Source organism: Pinus tabuliformis, chromosome 4_1 (genome assembly GCF_031772625.1).
Source record: "Pinus tabuliformis cultivar Carrire ecotype Pingquan chromosome 4_1, CPIR1, whole genome shotgun sequence".
NCBI lineage: Eukaryota > Viridiplantae > Streptophyta > Pinopsida > Pinales > Pinaceae > Pinus > Pinus tabuliformis.
The window spans coordinates 777502840-777522660 of record NC_142303.1 but is presented as its reverse complement, the minus strand read 5'-3'; the positions used below and the strand labels follow the sequence as shown (position 1 = coordinate 777522660).

General features: G+C 36.0%; 1 pseudogene; it reads right to left on the bottom strand.

The window, feature by feature from the left end:
• Positions 1-13037: 13037 nt before the first annotated feature.
• On the bottom strand, positions 13038-18184 carry LOC149178438 (uncharacterized; annotated as a pseudogene).
• Positions 18185-19821: the final 1637 nt, after the last annotated feature.

Below are 19821 nucleotides of genomic sequence, written 5' to 3'. Positions count from 1 at the left end.
CTCTTCTTCAACCTATACACTAGTTTCTCCTTCCCTTTCACCTCATATCCTTATGGCTGTTGCATATATATCTCTTCCTCCAAATCTCCATGGAGAAAGGTTGTCTTTACATCTAACTGCTCAAGATGTAAATCTTCAGCAGCTACTATACTTAAAATAGTTCTGATTGAACTCATTTTAGCAACAGGAGAAAATATTTCATCAAAATCAATACCTTTCTTCTGTACAAATCCCTTCACCACAAGTCTAGCTTTGTACCTCTGTTTTCCTCCATCTTCTTCCTTCAGCCTGCAAACCCATTTATTCTTCAATATAGTTTTTCCTACAGGCAACCTGACTAAGTCCCAAGTCTAATTATGCATTAAGGAGTCCATCTCTTCTTCCATGGCTGCCTCCCACTTCTTCCTGCTTTCAACCTGCATTGCTTCTTCATAACATTCGGGTTCACCAGAATCAGTCAACAATAAATAATATAATGAGGGAGAGTATCGTTTAGGGGGTCTACTTATCCTGGTAGATCTTCTAACACCACTTTCAGGTGTTTGGGGTGCTTGTTGCTGTTGTGGTGGTTTCTATTGTTGTGGTTGTTTATTATTATTATTTTCAGGCACCTTTACTTTTTCGGTGATTTCATCAAGAACTACATATTCCTTGTTTTCTTTTTCTTGCTTCTTTTCCTGCAACTGATTCTTATACATGACCTTTTCATTGAATATTACATCTCTGCTCCTAATGATTTTGTGATTTTCGTAATCATATAAGCGATAACCAAAAACATTAACCCCATATCCAATAAAGGTACATTTCTTTGACTTCGCCTCAAGATTTGTTCTATTTTCTTTATCAATATGGAAGAAAGCCTCACAACCAAAAGGCTTTAAAAAGGAGTAGTTTAACTTTTTACCTGTCCATGCTTCCTCTAGAACACCACCATCCAAGGAAATTGAAGGCCCTCTATTTATTAGATAAACAACAGTATCTACAACATCTGCCCAAAACTATAAAGGAAATGCCACATGCAATCTCATGCACCTTTCACGCTCCATGATTGTTCTGTTCATCCTTTCCGACACACCATTTTCTTGTGGTGTTCTTGGAACTGTCTTCTATCTGCAAATTCCATGCTCTGAATAGTACCTATCAAACTCTTTGTTGCAATATTCACCTCCATTGTCTGATCTAAGACACTTCAATTTATTTCATGTCTCAATCTCAACCAAAGCTTTCCATTTCTTGAAAGTATCAAATACATTAGATTTATTCTTAATACAATAAATCCAAGTTTTTTTAGTTGCATCATCAATAAAGGTAACATAATAACGAGAGCCACCGAGAGATGATACCTGACTAGGTACCCATACATCTATATGCACAAGATCTAATTTTTTTCTCTTCTTTTCTTTCCCAACTCTGAGAAATCTGACTCTCTTCTGTTTTCCATAAATGCAATTTTCACAGAAGTCCAAATCGACATTCTTCAAACCTAGCAAAAAATTCCTTGAGTGAAGAATCTTCATTCCCTTTTCACTCATGTGTCTGAGCCTATGGTGCCATAATGTTGCATCTACTCCTTTGGAAGTTAAAGCATTAACAAAGTTAGAAATACCATTGCATAAATACAATGTACCAACCTTTTCCCCTTTTGCTATTATCAGGGCTCCTTTGGTGACCTTCCAAGATTTATCTATGAAATTTGTCACACAACCTTCATCGCCTAACTTCCCTGTTGAAATCAGATTTTTCCTTAGATCTGGAACATGCCTTACATCCTTTAGTAGCCATTGGTTTCCATTCTGTTGTTTTACAAGAACCTTACCCATTCCAACAATTTTACAGGGTTTATCATCACCCAAATGAACTTGTCCAAAATCTCCTTGAACATAGTCATGAAAGTATTTCTTATCAGGTGTGGCATGGAATGAGGCCCTTGAATCTACCACCCAGGAATCAGTGATATTTTCGAAAGAAAGAATTAAAGCATCTTGTAACACCTCACCTGTCACATTTGCTTCATGATTGTTTTCTTGTTATGCATCTAATTATTTTCCCTTCCGAGATCTGTAGTCTTTCTTTAGGTGTCCTTTCTTTCCACATTTCCAGCACACTATCCCCGATCTAGAGTTGGATCTGCCTTTCCTTGATTTACTGTGATATCTTGAGCTCTTTCCTCTTTCCATTTTTGTTCCCCTAGACTCTGCACTCAAAGAATTACCTGATGTCTGACCAGAGCTTTTCCGTCGCATTTGCTCGCTAAGGATAGCACCGAAAACATCATCAAACTTTAAAGTACTAGATCCAGAGACAGAGTTACTAATGGCCATTAGTAAACCATTCCAACATTCTGGTAATGAGCACAAGAATAACAGAGCTCTAACTTCATCTTCAAAGTTTACCCCTAGAGAAATTAACTGACTTGTAACTATATTAAAATCATTTAAATGATCTGCAATAGATCCACCTTCCGACATCTTCATATTAAATAACCGTTTCATAAGAAATACCTTGTTTGAGGCCGACGATTTTTCATATAGTTTCGACAATGCCTGAATCAAACCCTCTGTCATTGTTTCCTTCAAAATGTTGAAGGCGACTGATGCAGCGAGGCACAACCGTATTGTTCTAAGTGCCTTTATATCGAGAAGGTTCCATTCCTCATCTATCATAGCTATTGGCTTCTTTGTTTTTCTGCTCAATGGTAGGTACAGATCTTTCTGATACATATAATCTTCCATCTCCATCTTCCATAGCGAGAAGTTTTGGCTGTTAAATTTCTCGACCCTAAACTTACCATATTCCGCCATTGCTCCCACTCGAATGAGGAACCCTTCTTTCCTGTAAGTTTATCAGCCAAATAGACCTTCGACTCTGATACCAATTGTTATAAAATTATATATTATAGAGCAATGGAACACATAAAATATTGCAAAAATACAAACACAGAAAACACATAAAACAAGAGAGACACAGATATACATGGTTCACCCAGTTTGGGCTACGTCCACCCCAAACAGCCACTCCTTCCTTTCTATTATCTAGCAAAATGAAGAGACACAGCCTACAGCATATCCACTGTAATATCCTTTGTTTTCTCTCACAGTCTCACCTCTCTATTTCTCGCTCAAAGAATACACATCTATATATCTCAGCCTCAAATACAATGCCCTCATACAAAGAGAGGGGTAGCCTTCTAGGGAAAAAAACCCTAAACTAAACATAAGTTCTACCATTAGATCATCTGCCTAATGAACGGCCCATATTGACTAGAAATTAATATACTTTTACAAGGCAATTTTACATCTATTTTTAGCTTCGGGGGCGTTGCCCCTGAGCCCCCGCCGAGGAACTGCTGGCCCCCGGACCTCCACGGGGGGGACAAGTCCCCCGTGCACCCCCCCGCGTGGAGGGGTGTATAAACTTCCTGGGGTATACATCCAGCTGAAACAATGACCTCTGAACAATCATGCTCCACACACAACATCAAGTACTTTGTTATTAAAAAATAATTGTTCTATTTTCGATGTAAATATATGTTTCTATTTATATATGTATTTAATTTCATTCCTTCATAAATTCATTAGTGGTATAAGAGAGTTATGTTGTTTCTTTATTTTTTTGTGTATGTTCCCAAGGAGTTAGGGCTTGAACTGGTTGAACCTTTGCAAGACCGGCCCCGTCGACCTCGATGACATCCCATAGTAGAAGAAAAGAAAGATGAGAGAGTAGGAGATCCTTTCAAAATATTGCTCAAATAATCCCTCGAGTAACAAAGGAAGGAGATGATGGACAACGTTTCCTAGATCCTTCTATAGATGCCCATAGATGATGCATCTTCATCTAGTAGTCACCTTAGAGGTACCATTCCTTTTAAGGTACAAGTAAACCTTGACATTCCCAAATTGGAAGGCCACATAGTTGTAGATGTCGTAGATAAATGGTTAAATTTGTTGGAATTTTTCCGAAGGGGAAAATAATACTTTTTCACTCCTCAAAGTTTCCCCCCACATCAAGGACTAGTAGGAAACCTACTGTGATCATAGGGACAAGAGGGAACAGTCACTGTTTTTTGCCATACCCACTTGGAATTATTTGCAAGATTCCATCAATGAATAATATTACCCTATCGAAAGCTATGATTATAAGTACATAATATGGACCACACTACGTAAGGGAAGGGACCAAGATTGAGCCTAAATATGTAGAGAAAGAGAAGCGTCTCTTCCAATCAAAGTTGTGGTGAAAGGGTATCCACTGGACTTCATTTTCGATAATGAGAGCCAAAATAACCTCATATTAGTAAAGGTGTTTGAATGGATGGGCCTACTAACCGCACCACACTAGCAACCATACACCATCAGGTGGCTCCACCATGGAAGATATCTTCACATTAGCTAGCAATGTTTTCTTCCCTACAACATTAAACCCTTCATGGATGAGGTATTGTCTGATGTTTCTCCTCGCGAATTTTGTGATGTATTATTAGGCCAACCATACTTATGGAAGCATCATGTTGTGAACGAATCCATGCCTCACATTGTGATTATTACTTTGCGAAACAATTTATACAAGATATACCAGAGGTAGGCTCATCTACCACCATCTCCTTGATATGTACTAAGCAATCTAGTAAGATAATCTACCAAAATAGGAAATTTGTTTTCCTCTTTTATGCATTGTCAATGGAAGGGGAAAATTGTGACCACATCCACGGCCCCCAAGATGGGTTTCTCCACGTAGCAAAAGCAAGTGGATAAGGTCATGGAAGAATAGAAGGACATGTTCCCCTCACCCATGTGGGTACCCTTGTGCTATCAGTTCAGTCATTCGATTGTTCTGAGTCACAGAGAACATTTACCGAATGGTCCAACATACCACCATTCCATTGTGGAAAATGAAGAGATGAAATAACATATCGTGGATTTGTTGCAAAAATGGCACTTCTGACCAAGTTTCTCACCTTTTCGGAGCCTAATTGTACTAGTACAGAAGAAGGATAGGACCTAGAGGCTTTGAACTGATTATCGGGCACTAAAAAAAATAACTGTCAAGTGAATGATGACATTCTTAACCAGATCGAGGGAGCCAAGTATTTCAGCAAGATCGATTTGAAGTCTAACTATCACCAGGTTCCAATAAAGCCCACAAATGTATGGAAGACACCCTTCAAATCAAAGGAGGGCCTTTTTGAATGGTTGGTCATTATTTTTGGATTTATAAACCCCCCTGCACCTTTTATGAGGATGATGGATGACATATTACAACCCTTAACCAACTCGTTCATGGCTGTATATTTGGATGACATCCTCATCTTCAGCAAGATTTGGGAAGAACACTTACAACACATTCGACAGGTCCTTCAAACCCAGTGGCAACACAAACTATGTGCCAAGTTGGAGAAATTCACCTTTGACATAAGTGAAGTACAATATCTGGGTTACATCTTCGATTAGCAAGGAATGCATGTGGATCAAGCTGAGGTACAATTCATTCGAGATTAGCTAGCCCTTACCACTCTAATAGAGCTTCACAATTTTTTGGGCCTTGCCAAATTTTATCTAAGGTTCATATTCAAATTCTCCCATATCTCTTTTCCTTTGAGTCAGATTACCAACGCTGGAGTGAAATCAACGTTCTCCTTGTCTGATTCTCAATAGAAGGTGTTCATTGAGTTGAAGCACTGCCTCTACTTTGCACCTATACTCACCTTTCTAAACCTACAACAACCATTTAAAATTGAGGTAGGCACCTTTGACTATGCTATTGTCATAGTCCTCACCTAGTAAAGCAATTCAGTGTCCTATCATAGTGAGACACTTTTCGATGCAATTTGGAAGTACCCCACCTATGATAAAGAGATGTACTCTATCATGGAGGCTTGCCGGCGATGGAAACATTATATTCTGTGGAAGGAGACAATCATCCACAAAGATCATCGACCTCTTCAATTTATACTGAAAAAGGGAAGTTGTAGAACGATCACCATCAGAAGTGGTCTACATATTTGTAAAAAATCCACTTGAACATTAAATTTAAGAAGGGAAACACCATTCATGTTGTATATTTCCTTTGTCACCCTTTAGTTGTAACACTAGTTAATTTTCTAAACTCTTTTTGCCATGATACCTATGGATGGCCGCAATTGTACAAGAATGATTCACATTTCACCACCAAAATAATATATGCTAGTGGATGGAAGACAGGTTCCAAATTTCCACCTTTAGGCTACATTATTATGCTACCCGAGCCACCTTTTTGTTCCTTCAAGCAAGTATGCAAAATTAACTTTGGAGGCACACTATAGTTGGGTCGTAGGACACTTTGGTGTGGAGAAAATTGTGTTTGTGATACAAAAGTAGTTTTATTGGCCAAGGCACTGACAATTTGTTGGAAAATATATCAGATCAAGCACTATCAGTGTGATTGCCAAGCCAACCATCAAGAAACAAGGCTTGTACACTCCTCTTCCTACTCCCATCTAACCTTGGGAATCCATCCCCATGGATTATCTATCTAGCCACCCTTCTACCAAGCATGAGAATGACAATGTATTTGTGGTTGTGGAAAAATTTTCTGTGGTGGCTATGTTCGTAACTTGTAAGAAGAGTATCATAATAGAGGACACTGCGAAACTCTTCTTTGAATGAGTGTGCGTACATTTTTGGATCCCGAAGAAAATTATATTAGATGGAGATATCAAGTTCCTTAGCACATTTTTGTCAAGCCTCTGGACATTATTGGACACAAAGCTCACTAGGTCGACTACATTCTATCTCCATATTGATGTCCATACAGAGGCCATCAACATGATGATAGTGCACATACTACACATGTACAACTCCATGGATCTATGAAAATTAAATGAGATATTTCCTTATGTACAACAATTATAACAAAGCCCTCCATAGCTTGATTGGTTGCAGTCCTTTTCAAGTGGTTTTTGGATTTCAACCATTGCATCTAATTGATGTTGTCATGCCTCATGCAACTACACAAATATAATGCACACATGTATATTCAGTGGTTAATAAATAAACCATGCATTTTTAACACATATAACACATATACTAGTAGGTGAATGAGATCTTGGATAAGTCCAATGCAAAGTACAAGTAGCAACATGATTAGATTTTGGTTCCAGATACGTTTCAGGTGGGTGATAAAGTTTGGTTTAATTTGTAGAAAGAATGCCTTGCTAGAGCCCATCAAAAACTTTGATCACACTGATACGAGCCTTAAACCATCACCAAGGTTGTGGGAGACAATTTTTTTTAGCTCATAATTTCCCCATTCCTCAGCCTACACCCAGTGTTCCATGTGGACCACCTTCGTCCATACTTTCTAGCATTGTTGGACACATCAGACATTGTAGAACAAATAAGAGTAATAGAGCTCAACCTAGAATGCATGAAACATGAAATGAATGATCAGATCATGAACACACAAGTCAAGAACACTCACCAATAGAAGATCCAATTCTATCGAATTGTCAAATTTGGCGAGTTCCATCACTAGTGCAAGTGGATAACCAGAGACCAAGTTCAACATAAGTTTCTCCATCTCATGTGGCCACTCAATGTGATTAGTACGATAGCTTCCTAGAGGGGAAGACTAATTTAGGTGGATATTGGTGGCCACCCACCTATTCCAATTGGTCCTCCAATAGTTTCAGATTCCTTAATTGCAACATAGTTTACTATTTTTAGCAGTTTTTTGGGTCATGAACTTCCAAAGCTATATTGATGCCCTAAATAATGTTTTTTTTCTGAAAATGGGAAAACAAATTAGCCCACATGAAAGGTTTGTAGTCAAAAGTTGTATTCCTAAGATATATCTTTCTAACAAACATTATTGGCCAAAGTTATGACCCCGGGAAGTTGATGTACCAATTTACCCCATCCGGGCCCACCCACTTTTGGCGCTTCATCTACTAGGGTTATGTTTTTGGATGTTTATGGTTTTTCATTATTTCTCAATAATAAATAGTCCTATGAGCCTCATTGTAACATATTTCAGAAGACATGTAGCCACCACATCACTTCTCAAAGATATGCTACCATCACCCGAGCTACTTTATTTTCATCATCCATGTAAACATATTTCAATACTTTGCTATTAATGAATTCAAGTTTTGTTTTCACTACAACTATGTGTTTCTATTTATATCTATATTTCATTTCGTTCCTTCAAAAATTTGGATCAATTGAGCTATTGAGGGATGAGAAAGAAGAATTATGGATGCAAGATATTTGGTGATTAAAATAACTAGATATCAGACAAACTTAGCGCTATAATAGAGAGGTGTGAATTCCTTATGGGTTGTAGGCTTTAGCCTACAAAACTAGAAGTTGGGGCTTCTATGTATGTGGGTATCTAGAAAGTAACATGGAGGTCGATTCCTCCTGCAAGTGGTTCCTTGCATAAATCCATGGAGTTGGTGCTTCTAGAAAGTTGATCAAGTTTCTGCAAAAGGAGATGGTGCTTTCTACTAGTGGGTGCTAGAAAAGTAGTATGAGAGGGATTTGGTGCTTCCCATGAAGCTGGCTCACATAGATTAATGTAAATAGGGTATGAGTTTATATTTTACATCATAACAAACAAAAATTGGTGGTTTTTTCCCATTTGATATTCCATGTTAAATATTTGTGTTCATATGTGTATGTTTCTCATTGTGTTGTCGAGTATACTTATGTGATGATTTTATTTACTGGTTTACATGATATGTTGGTGGTTGATCACATGAATTATTTCCAAGGTTAAATGGAAATAAAGATAGACATAAAATTTAAAATTGACCTTAATACTAATTCTTCCCTCCTCTCAATATTAATTATTGTTTCCAACAGTAACTATAATAGTTCCTACATGCATACAAGGATTTGTTCTAGGAGCCTAAGGGGATACCATAGAGGAGGGAAGTGGATCATGAGATCCATCTATTGTTGAACTTCCCTTTTGCAAATATTGGGTTGTATAGGAAACCCATTATTTATGCAAGTGAGGTGAAGAAAATGTTACAATATATATTGAAACGTTGTGTCATGTGACAAAGTACATCACCATGTGGGTCACCCACTAACATTGTGCTGAAGAAAAAACTTGGAAAATATGTATATATTATAGGGTGCTAAAAACAATACTATCAAGAAGAGCCCCTGCTGCACAAGATAGATGATAACTTATATCACTTTCAATAAGAAAAATACTTCACCATTCTCGACATTGAGTCTGGATATCACTTTTTTTTATTCAAAAAAGAATACTCCTAGAAGACTTCCTTTAAAACTAGACAAAGTTTGCATGCATTACTAGTTATATTGGTTGACCTATGTAATACACCAATTGCATTTACGAGGTTAATTAATGAAATAACTCATGCTTTTATATATTCTTTTGTGATTTTCTATTTAGATGATATACATGTGTCTACCTAGGAGGAGCACTCCTTACATTTGATGCAGGTGCTAGAGACATTAAATAATCACTGACTACCGGAAGATCTCATGGAATGTGAGTTTGCATAGAATTGTTTAGTGTATATGGAATATGTGATAACTAGAGGAGAGATTAAGGTAAATCCTACTAAGATTGATTCCATTATGAAGTGGTTGGTTCCTTCTTATGGTTCTAAGGATAGGAGTTTCGTTAGGGTATCAGAGTACTTGAGGAAATTCATAGATACAATATCAATAGTAGAAGAAACAATGCATGCCATAAAAATGAGTGGAAATAGTTTCCAATGGGAAAGGGGTTAGTGGAGGGCCTTTAAGGAGATAAAGAAAAATATCGGTCAAGGACTTTCAACATTACCAACTTGTAGTAGTCCTTTGAAGTGATGACATATGTGAGTGGGTAAGAAATGGGAGTGGTATTGATATGGGGGCGAAGGCTTATTTTCTACAAATATAAAGTATTTAATGGGGAATTTCTTAACCACCTTACCTAGGAAAATGAGCTATATGTGTGATGGAAAGATGTGTATAAGTAGAAACATTATCTGATGGAAAAGAAAATCATAATCATAATATATCACAAACCACTATAGTACTTGTAGGAACAATGTAAGCTACAATATACCAAGAATTACAAGTAGATGAGGTTTCTATAGTAGTTTTATTTAGCAATAAAACACATAACAAAGGTAGCACAAACAAGTTATCTAACATGATTTTAAGGCCACACGCTTGAAAGATCACAATATTGGGGGCTCTGATGCACATGGATCCATTCACCCATGGAACATATAGATAGGCATATTGAGACGGTGAGGAGTTCAAGGAGTAGTTTCAATAGTTTAAAATCCAAATCCATGTGCATGATGGTGATAACAAAATTAACTACCATCTATAGGATGGGATACTTTGTAGGCTAGATAAGTTATGCATTCCTAAAGGTGAGCAACTGCAGGTGATTAGAGAGGCTACAACTTCTAAGATTGCATGGAACTTTGGTGTAGGAAATATATTGTCCAACTTGTGAAGTTATGTGTATTGTCCCAAGATGAAATAGCATGTACCTAGATTCATAAGAGGATGTATGATCGGTTGTTCTAGAAAGCCTAGTAATAGTAAACAAGGTCTATATCATCCATTACCTATACCCACTCATCCTTGGGAAATAATTTCCATAGGCTTTCTGGGAGGATTAAAAACAATTAGGAAGGTACATGTCTAACTATTCATCATAGCTTATCAGTTCAACAAGATGTGTATTTTGATGCCTTCAAAAATACGATCATTGAGAAAGAGGCAATGAACTCATTCTTTGGACAGGTTTGGGTGCACTTTTGGATACCAGAGACAAAATATTTCTTACTACATTTTCAAATACATTATGGAAGAATATGGACATGGATTTAAAGGCATATAAATCATTCGATCCACTGATAGATGGGGAGACCCAAGTAGTCAATAGGACTTTGGTGCAACTTATGAGGGGATACAATAAGAGGCATCCAATAACTTGGGATGAAAATTTTGGTATATATATATATATATATATAGATATATATATATATAACTATTATAGCAATTTTGTCCACACTTGTATTGGTAAGTCCACATTCTAAACATGTTTTAGATATTTTCCACCTTTTCCTTAGGATATTGCATATGTGTTGGAAGGAGGAGTGAGGGAGGATTTTATAGGAGATGCCTTAAGGATAGAAAACTTTCCTAAGAAGATTAGGTAAGCCAATATAAAGGTACATGAGACACTGAATAAGTCACACAAAAAATATAAGTCTAGGCATGATCAACACAAAATAGAGAATTCATTCAAGGTGGAAGATAGATTATGGTTATAATTCAACAAGGATGGGATATAGGGTCTTGGTAGGAAATCAAATCTCTACAATATTACCCCTTTAAGATACTAAAAAATGCAGGAGATAACACCTAAAAGTTCAATATATCCCCATACATGTACGTTTAGTCAGTCATAAATGTGGAGAATATGAAACTCTACGAATATTGCATGCTAGAATAGGAAGACCAACAAGTCCTCCATTCTGTAAAGGATTTTGCACTAGATCCTTAGTAAAAGTTGAAAAAAAAGCAATTTTATAGAAGAGGTCCAAGACTACAAGAAAAGAGTAGCATGACCTTTGGGAGTGTTGTCCCTTGTAAATAGTTTTTGGATGGGAAACTGTGTCAAGGAATTAATATGTGGGGGTTGTTTGAAATATGGTTACTAATGGTTCAACTTGTTACTTAAAAGGTAGAAAAAAAATCTGCCAGAGGTTTAACCAAAAGGCTTGCTCTCAACCTTGATAAATTCTAATGAGCTGAAATTGATGGAAGGGAGATTGCAAGAGTATAATAGGAAACCTTACACCACACCTAAATCTACCATATATCTATTAGAGAAAAAAATAACATGGAATGACATTAAATTGTTCAAAAAAATAACATATCTAAATCATATGAAATCAGGGAAAGGATCTATGAGTTCAGAGGGATAACATAAAAACCTATTTATATTATAAACTTAGTTTGAACATCATGTCACCAAGAGAAATTATAGAATTTGATCCTCAACTTGGCCTCTCCATTTTTCCATATAATCTAAATATTCTCATATGAAGAGACTATAAAAATAACAAAATATACCACTCACAAAATAAGATATTTTTCCAGAAGATGAAACAAAAATATTTTGATTAAATCTAGTAAAAGAAAAGTGCTTAAAAATACCAATTACAAGTTCTTTTAAAAATTCAGCACTTCTAACATCTATGACCAATTTCTCTATTATTTACAAGGATAGGCCTGTGCCTAGAGTCATGAAACAAATTTCTAAGAAAATAAATGAACATGAAACCGACAACTATGTGATGTCTCAACAGCCTAACAAACTAAGAAAACTTTGCCACCTATTTTAACCAACTGTCCTTTTATCCTATTTTGTAGACTATGACAACTGCCACCGATTGAGGTATGGTTTACAAAATTTATTCCAATTGAAATTGTTACTCCACTATCAAAATACACTTTGACCAATTTCTTCCATGATTTACCATAATTTTTTTATGTAACTTTTCTTGAGAATTGGGCTTGTCGGATGATATAGAGAACATAGATAAGAATAATTTGGAATAGTTGTCCCTTCATTGTGACAAATTTGAGCTCCACGATAAACAATATATTCCTTTTCATCATTACCATTAGAAAATTATACTCCCACTTGATCCATGGGTTCTTTCCTTGCATGAAAAACACAACCATTGGTAAAAATCAAAAGGAAAAGTGCATTGGCCCATCCCTGAGGCATCTGCCAGAATCCAAATAAACTACTTCATTATTGATGAAATAATTGTAACATTGAAAATACTCTTGAACCTTTATAAAATATTTGTATGGTTCACTATTATCTTCTATTTAAAATGTATATTTTTTATGATAATTTATATTGGAAAAATGCACTACCCTCCCTCTTGGAGCATAAATGAAAGATATAATTTGAGTAAATTCCAAATTCATATGGAGATCTTGTCTATTTTCTATGACTCTCCTTGATAGACAGTCATGCAGACGCCTATATTTCTAACTAAATGCCTCTCTTTTTCATGTTGCATACATTGGCTCAAAAGTATTGAGTTTGCATCCGCTCTTGAATTTTGACTTATAGGAAAATCCCTTGCTCTTCATCAACTATAAAATATATCTTCCCTCTATAATCTTCCATGAAGATTCCTAAATAGTGATAACTGGGTTCTACATAATTTTCTAGCTTTTCAAACAAGAGAATCCCTTCATGTGTGTGACCATTTCCATAGTATATCTTCAACATTGTGTGGTGACAAATCATGCCAAACTTAAGTCATTTCTTCCATATATTCATGTATAACATGGAAGCATCCTCAACCGAGCCAGCCTCTGAAAAAGAAAAAATGAAAATACTAAAATGGACAAGTCTTGAGGAGGTATTCTTCTTCTTCAAATTGTTGACAAGTTGTGTAAGAACAAATTAGTGAAAGGTGAGTATAGGAATCTGGAGAACAACATGCACCCTATATTTGAATGAGAATTTCCTCTGCATTGGTATGTTTCCCTGACCCTGAATATGCATTGAGAATAATATTTTATGTTATCTTCCTAAGTTTTGTATTTTCTTGATGTATTTTACTGAACAACTCGGAAACATCATAGAAGAAACATTGGAACCTACCTTGTTAAGCATGTGAGTTCCAGGATAAATAACATTGAGTCATGAATACACCTTAGGAAGTTCTCCCAAATTAAATGCCTTGTAGAATAGCCAGAATGTATAGGGTGTTATTATCCATCCATCATCTCATTTTGAAACTGCTCATCATAAGGTACTTATGCATCAATTAGTGCTTCATTCCCATTTCTAGATACCACTCAAAACTCTCTTTGATACCTATTTCTCCCTTAATAGTACACAGGGAAACTCTTATAGCCTCATATTCTTATCATGTTAAATATTTTAACAAGATGAGGAGATTTTGAATAGTTTCCCAAATGGGAAAATTTTCAACACTACCTCAATAACTTGTGATACAGGAGCATGACAAATTAGTCAACGATTCTAGGGACAAAAGCATTATGATTACTGGTTTCAAGCCATTTATAATGGTTGTTATATCATGGCCAATTATTAGAAATTCCAATCTCATTCTAGAGACAGAGCATTCGCTTACGTTTATCTGTATTTACATTACATATTCTGATAATAGAGGCTACCATATCATGTTGGTGTTACAATTCACAGCTAAGAGGGAAGCTTTACACGTGAGAACCCATAAAGACAAATTTAGTAAAACAGTAAATGAGAAGTTTCATTTTACATGAAGGCACTTCCTTGGTTGAATTTTATCATCACGATGAACATTGTATTCATAGGCATATGTCTTCTACTTTTATTTATTATATTTTTCCCATTATTATCCCATCTCAAAGTCCTAATGACTGAAATGACCCTTAGCCCTGGCACCTATTTTCCCTTGTGAAAATTCTACCACATAAGTTGTTGTTAGATTTCCCCTGAAAATCACACCAAGTGATACAAGAAAATTGGGATGGTTATATATTTTTTGTTCCATTCAAGCATGTTATGTGGGGAAATAACTCTTACATATAAGAGTAATCTCTCTAGACTCCATGATCAAATCTAGAACAAATAGAACATTTCATACTATCTTTCTCTAGTGATGTCTAAACATGACTTAGTTGTTTAACAAAATAGCTATTCACTTCGATCGTGTCCCTACAAGATTTCTTGCTCCACTTCTATCTTTGAATACTAGAACCAACAACAATAGAGATAGACAAAATGATGAAAGGATATTATGTATGAATAATTTCAAACAAATGCTAATCAGAAGATCAAAGAGCTATGATACAATGAATGAAAATAATATGGAAATCATGTGAGAAAAATAATATATATTGTATTCACAAATAAGAGGGAGAGACTGAAACCCATTCCTTGATGTGATAAGCCTCCACTTAAAGATATCTATTCCTTTATTTGCACAATAAGCCTTCAACCTCAATTGGACAACCTAAGGGTACTTAAAAGTCCAAGTTCCCCATTGAGTATCATTGCATTTATAGGAAAAGAGGGCAAGTTGGAGATCCATTTTCCATGGGATCAGATCCAAAACAATGGGGAATAGGTTCCATAATGAATGGGATTCGATCCAAAAATCTTGGGATGAGGCCCAAATGGGTAGGAGCTCGAGTATAGGTGGATGAGATAATATTCATCAACAAGATTTACAAAAATTTACTTTTTATTTTTACGTAGTTAGAAAGGACGTCACACTTTTTATTGAAGAACATGGTGACACATTGCATAGGTGGCAATGATTGAACCTTTGATGTTGCAAATTTATCATAGGGAAAGTGTGACACTACTTGAAATTATCGTTTTTTTGTAATGTAATCAATGGTTCTTGTGCTTCTCACAATGGTTTTTTTCTCTAGCATTGTAGGGGATTAATGGGAACAAACTATCATAATAAGAGAGATCTAGTTTTGTGGTTATTTTCCTAATTATTACAAAATGATGTGTAACAAATTATCCCCTAAAGCATAAAGTCATAAACTATGTATGAGGGTTGAAGTGCTTTATTATGCGAAAGTTTAGATTATAGATCAATGGTTAGAGACCTAAAAATAAACAATCAAGGGTTATAGTATAATATAATCATGTAATAATATTTGAGGTGGGCATTCCCATACTCAGTATAGCATAACAACTCTAGACCTGATGATCCAAATATTTTAACTTCAAGGATGCATACAAAATTTCATATAATAGAGTGTATAACAAAGTAACTTAAACACATGAAAAGAAGCAGAAATCATAAGAAAACATGAGATCAAAGACACAATGATTTTATTATGGAGTTTACCCAATGTGGTCTATGTATCCAAGCCTTGCTCAAAATGGGAAGGCCTTCTAACATTAAGTGGAAGAAAATAAATGAATTATAATTAACTTTAAAAAAATGACCCTTATAACTCCACTCTCTATCATGGATGAAAAAAATGGAGACCCCGGCTAGAGAAACAGACTGCACGGTTAGATTCCTGGTGCAAAATTGTGCAAAATTGACTATAAACGTGTCCCAATCTGACAGTGGCACCTCTAGCAACTAAGGGAATCATTTTGACATCTAGCAATATTTCTTCCTCATGGTTCTAGCTACTCAAGGTTTCGTTGGTCGACCCTCCACCAATTTCAAGGAAAATGATTTGAGGGTCTTATATAAGTTCAGGAGTAGATATTCCAAAAACAAGTCATTGGCTTGTTGGCAACTAGTGGTGAGTTATGTACTGGTGGACTAGGTTCAAAAGCCACCCACCCAAAATTAAACAATGGCAGATGTATTTTTAACATATGGTGGCACATGATTTCGACATTTGGTTATAATTAGGTCTACCCATTGGGGGCTGGCCCACATAGGTTGGGCGAGTTCAACTCTCGCCGACTCCCCTTACTTGTCTCCATTACATTGTTGGTTACCACATGGTTCAGCATGGTCCAGATCAATCACAGACCTGACGCACCATATATTTTTCTTATATATAATATAATGTGGCATGCCATTTGGGGTAGTGGTGGTGGGGTTGGTGGCTCGCCACACAAAACTTTTAATTTTTAATATATATATATATATATATATATATATATATATATATATATATATATATATATATATATATATATATATATATCATTCAAAAATTCACGTCATATTTTAAGTGTTATTAAACAAATTAAGGAGATAACAAATTCACCCATTCCGGTGGCCGGATATAATGCACGAGGACTCAGCCAAATTTTTGCCTCATTAGTGACTACCACTAGGCCTAGTTTGACCATAACTTTGAGCAACCATAACTTGATCATACGAACTCAGATCTGAGTGTCATACACACTATTGGAATTAGGGCAATGAGCACTACAATCTGGTCCTAGTTTCATTTTGATCCAGTGACTTTGATTTTTGAGTTATTTCAAGGCCACTTCTATTTTTGTATCCACCTGGATCATTCCTCCCTACTAAGGAGATTTTGGTCCTCCAAAAGCATGCACACATCCTGCAAATTGTCTGTGTCCTTGCCAAGTCACACTTTCAACATCTGTATTCCACGTAAATTTGGTACATTCTTTGCAATCACATACAAATCCACACATGACTCAAGCAACCCTATAATTGCCAAGAGTTTGTAACACACACTCCTTGATCAAGTTTACGTCATAATATAAACGAATATCTAGCTATCAAAAAAAGGCCAAAAACATCATTGTTGCTTTAATAAGTGATGGAAAACACATCATCACTTTTATAATTATTCACAACACTTTATTTCCAAAATGTGGTGATGACAAGATACTATATCTTGTAAAACAATCTCTTACTCAAGAAAATGAAGGGGTCATCATCATGGAGTTGATTCTGTTCATGAACAACATTTCCCATTGGTTTCTTCAGAGGTTATTTTTGAGCCTAGAGCATCTAACACATGGCTCTCTGGTGTCCAACCATGTTGCAGTGACTATAATGATTCTATCTCCTTCAAACTTTCTAGATCATCTTGGAACTCTTATTTCTAGTGCACCTCTCATAAGTGCTTATGGAACCCTCACTATCACTGGAATGTGATGAAGTTCTCTCATCATCTGTCATTGTTTAGTCATTAGATATCTTGGAGCATTCCCTAGCCTCTTTTCTGACATATCCAAGCCTTTCATAATGATGCAACTCCTCCACTTTGATGAGATTCAGAATGCTTTGGCAATTAATGACGAGGCCCTTTTCATTGATACCCCATTTTCTTCAACTTTTTGTTCCAATTCCCATAGTATTTTTCTCAAAAGCAACGCAATCATCATCATAAAAAGTACATGAAGTTGAAGAATCACTTTTTACCTTAGGCATGTTATACTGCAACTTTTCCAGGGCCTCCTCCATGGCTTGTAAATGATGTTGCAACATTTTTTTCTCCCTCTCTACTTCTTGTAGGAGTCTCCTTAGTTCAACATTATCTTCATGAATACTTTGGTTGATTTCTTTGAATCCTTGAAGCCATAGTGCATTTGGTGCCCTTTTCATTTTTAACACAACATCTACTGAAATATTTGTGTCATCACCTGAATTGGAAGCCAAGTTGTTGGGTCCATCCACTGCAATCCCAAGAGCTATAATATCCATTTCATCACCTGAGTTAATTGGTTGAACACATGCAAATCTCATAGCTGTGATATTCACATCATCCTCTGATTCAAATTCTTGCCCTTTTTGTACAGTTGCAACTGTCTTCTGCTTCTCTTTTCTGTCGTTCCTCTTAGGTCTCAATTCTGGATGCAGTTTCCAACAATTCTCCTCATCATGGCCTACTTTCTCACAATGAGTACAAGAGGGAATTTCTTCTCTTCTCTTGGTTGTTGTTGCCTTGTTGGATCAGTCATCTTCCTCATCTTCCCATCTCCTTTAAAAATGTACAACCTTCACACTAGCTTCATCAAGAAACTTAGGTTCAAATAATAACAATGAATGACATAAATAACTATGCAATGAGCCATTATATTTCATAAACATATTAGAAGTGTCTAGTGGAACATTATATGTTAATGATTTTTTTCTAAACTACCCTATAAAATTATGAACAATTTTACCTTTCCCTTGTTTCAAATCTTTCCATTCGATCATAGCCTTCTGTTTGTAACCCAACAGGTAAAATTGTCCTCTTAAAGCATAAATTAACTCAAGAAAAGATGAAAGAAGTTGACGAATACTCTTAGAACCTTGATGTAGCTTGGCTTCTCACCAGAAAAGAGTGGTTCCACTCAATCAAAGGAATTTTAGCTGGATCTTGGCCTCATCCTCTTTTATTTGTTGTATGTGGAAACTATTTTATTAAAATTTCTAGCTTTTCTACGTTACATTGTCCCCTAAATGTAGGTAAATCAAATTTTACATCCAACTTGAAAGAGGTCTTTTTAGATGCATCCCTATGATGTCTATTAGGATGAAGAGAGGAGGAAGAAGAAGAGCTTTCACTGGATGACGGAGGGGGAGGAGGCTCTTCTCCTCCACGTTCATGATTTACCGAGGCAACATCATCTGGTTTTTTTTCTCATGGTTGATTGTTTTCTCATATTCAACAAACAACTTCTCAAATTTTTCTGCCATAGTGAAGAAGACCTTGTGATAATTTCTCTCTTCCCTTATTCAAACTTCCTCATCTACCATGTTTCATTTTTGTGTTACATGCCCTGCTTTGGGATTAAAGGACTTGAGTTTTCCTTCTCCTCTTTGGAACTTGTTCGTAGTTAGCATTCACTCATGCAACTCACATCGAGAAGATGTTATTTAATACCCAACTTGATCCATATCTTTTAAATTGAAGGATGCATACAAAATTTCATATAACAAAGTTTATAACCAAGTAACTTAAACACATTAAAAGAAGTGGAAGTCATATGAAAACATGAGATCACAGACACATTTGATTACAGATTTCACCAAATGTGGCTATGTCTCTGAGATTTGCTCAAGGTGGGGAGGCCTTCTTTCATCAAGTGGCAACAAAGAAAGTAATTACAATCAACTTTATTAAAATGACCCTTATACCTCCAATCCCTATAATTGATGAAAAATGGAGAGCACATCTGGAGAAACCGACTGCATGGTTAGATTCTTGGCACAAAAATGGGTAAAATCAACTATAAACATTTCTCAATCTGACACTGGCACCTTTGGCCCCCAAGGGAATATTTTTATCATCTAGAAATATTCCTTACTCATGGTACTAGACCTTCTGGTCGCTCAGGGTTTCACTGGTCCAC